Source organism: Aethalodelphis obliquidens, unplaced genomic scaffold (genome assembly GCF_003676395.1).
Source record: "Aethalodelphis obliquidens isolate GAN/ISIS:26980383/991018 unplaced genomic scaffold, ASM367639v1 scaffold2924, whole genome shotgun sequence".
Lineage (NCBI taxonomy): Eukaryota > Metazoa > Chordata > Mammalia > Artiodactyla > Delphinidae > Aethalodelphis > Aethalodelphis obliquidens.
Window position 1 is genome coordinate 1 of NW_020840827.1, and position 2,578 is coordinate 2,578.

At 44.5% G+C, this 2,578-nt stretch overlaps 1 long non-coding RNA gene across 1 annotated transcript; it reads left to right on the plus strand.

Moving 5' to 3' along the window:
• Positions 1–884: 884 nt before the first annotated feature.
• On the plus strand, positions 885–2,563 carry LOC113617213 (uncharacterized). The gene is made up of 3 exons (XR_003431549.1): positions 885–1,457; positions 1,696–2,323; positions 2,354–2,563. It is a non-coding gene; the product is annotated as an uncharacterized LOC113617213 (long non-coding RNA).
• Positions 2,564–2,578: the final 15 nt, after the last annotated feature.

Genomic DNA, 2,578 nt, shown 5'->3' on the forward strand with positions numbered 1-2,578 from the left:
GTATGGGTTAGGATTAGGGTATGGTTAAGGAAAGGGTTAGGGCTAGGGTACGCAAATGGTGTAGGGTACAGGTTAGGGTATGACAACGGGTTTGGGTTAGGGTACGGATTAGTATTAGTGTACACATGAGGATAGGAGTAAGGTTAGGGTAAGGATTATTGTTAGAGTTACGGTTAGGGAACAGGTATGGTTTACAGTACAGGTAAGGTTATGACAACGGGTTAGGGCACAGATTAGTGTTAGGGTACGGGTTGGGGTAAGGGTTAGGTTTATGGGTAGGCAACGGTACGGTTTCGGGTACAGGTTAGGGTACAAAAACGGTTTAGGGTTAGGGTACGTGCTAAGGTAAGGCTTAGTGTTAGTGTACGGGTTAGGGAATGGGTACGGTTTAGGGTGCAGGTTAGGGTATGACAACAGATTAGGGTTAGGGTACGTGTTAGGGTATGGGTTAGTTTTAGTGTTTGGGTTAGGATTTGGGTACGGGTTAGGGTTAGGGAACGTGTACAGTTAAGGGTACAGGTTAGGGTATGACAACGTGTTAGGGTTAGGGTATGGGTTAGTGTTAGTGTACGGTTTAGGATTAGGGTAGGGGTTAGGGTAAGGGTTACGGTTATAGATAGGGAAAGGGTATGGTTTAGTGTACAGGTTAGAGTACGAAAACGGGTTTGAATTAGGGTACGTGTTAAGGTACGGTTTAGCTTAGGGTAAGTGTTAGAGTAAGGATTAGATTTAGGATTAAGGTTCGGTTTAGGGAATGGAAACGGTTTAGAGTGCAGTTTACGGTATAACAAGGGAGTAGGGTTAGGGTATGTGTTAAGGTAAGGGTTAGTGTTAGTGTACGGTTAGGATTAGGGTACGGGTTAGGGAATGGGTACGGTTTAGGGTACGGGTTAGGGTACGACAAAGGGTTACGCTTAGGGTACATGTTAGGGTACGGATTAGTGTTAGTGTACAGGTTAGGTTAGGGTACGGTTAGAGTAAGGGATAGGGTAATGGTTAAGTTTAGGAAATGGGTATGGTTTAGGGTAAAGGTTAGGTTATGACAATGGGTTAGGGTACATCTTAGGGTATGGGTTAGTTTTGGTTTATGAGCTAGGATTAGAGTATGGGTTAGAGTTAGTGTTAGGGTTAGGGTACAGGTACAGTTAGGGTGTGACAATGGGTTAGGCTTAGGGTACATGTTAGGGTACAGATTAGCGTTAGTGTATGGGTTAGGATTACGGTACAGTTTAGCGTACAACTGGTTAGGTTTAGGGTACGTGTTAGGGTTAGGGTAAGGGTTAGGATTAGGGTTAGGACTAGGGAATGGGTATAGTTTGGATACAGGTAAGGGTGTGACAATGTGTTAGGGTTAGGGTACGTCTTAGGATTAGGGTAAAGTTAAGGTAAGGCTTAGTGTAAGGGTTAGAGTTAGGGTTAGTTTTAGGGAATGGGTACGGTTTAGGGTACAAGTTAGGGTACGACAATGGGTTAGGGTTAGTGTACATGTTAGGGTATGGGTTAGTGTTAGTGTACAGTTTAGGGTGAGGATACGGGTTAGCGTAAGGTTTAGGGTTCACGTTAGGGTTAGGGAATGGGTACAGTTTAGGGTACAGCTTGGGGTACAACAATGGGTTTGGGTTAGGGTAAGGGTTAGTGTTAGCATATGGGTTAGGATTAGGGTACGGTTTAGGGTACAGGTTAGTGTACGACGAGTTAGGGTATGTGTTATGGTATAGGTTAGTGTTAGTGTACGGTTTAGGATTAGGGTACGGGTTAAGGTAAGGGTTAGGTTAAGGGTGAGGGTTAGGGTATGACAGCAGGTTAGGGTTAGCGTTAGGGTTAGTGAACGGGTACACTTTAGGGTACGGGTTAGGACACGACAACAGGTTAAGGTTAGGTTACGTGTTAGTGTACGGTTTAGGATTAGTGTACGGTTAGGGTAAGGGTTAGGGATCGGGTACTGTTTAGGGTACAGTTGAGGGTACGACAATGGGTTAGGGTACATTTTAGGGTATGGGTTAGTGTTAGCGTATGGGTTAGGATTAGGGTACGAGTTAGTGTAAGGGTTATGTTTAGAGTAAGGGTTAGGGAACAAGTGCGGCTTAGGGTACAGGTTAGGGTATGACAACGGGATAGGGTTAGGGTACGGGTTAGTGTACGGGTTAGGATTAGGGTATATGTTAGAATAAGAGTAAGGGTTAGAGTTAGGTTTAGGGAACGGTTATGGTTTAGCGTACAGGTTAGGGTATGACAAAGGGTTAGGTCTTGGGTACGTGTTAGGGTACACAGTAGTGTTAGTGTATGGATTAGGATTAGCATATGAGTTAGGGTAAGGGTTTGGGTTAGGGAATGGGTACAGTTTAGGGTACAGGTTAGGGTACGGTTTAGAGTATGGGTTAGTTTTGGTGTACAGGTTAGGAATAGTGTGTGGGGTAGGGTAAGGATTAGGGTAAGGGTAAGGGTTAAGGATTGGGTATGGTTTAGGTACAGGTTAGGGTACGGTAATGGGTTAGCCTTAGGGTACTTATCGGGGTACAGATTAGCGTTAGTATAAGGGTTATTGTTAGGGTTATTGTTAGGGTTAGGGAACTGATAC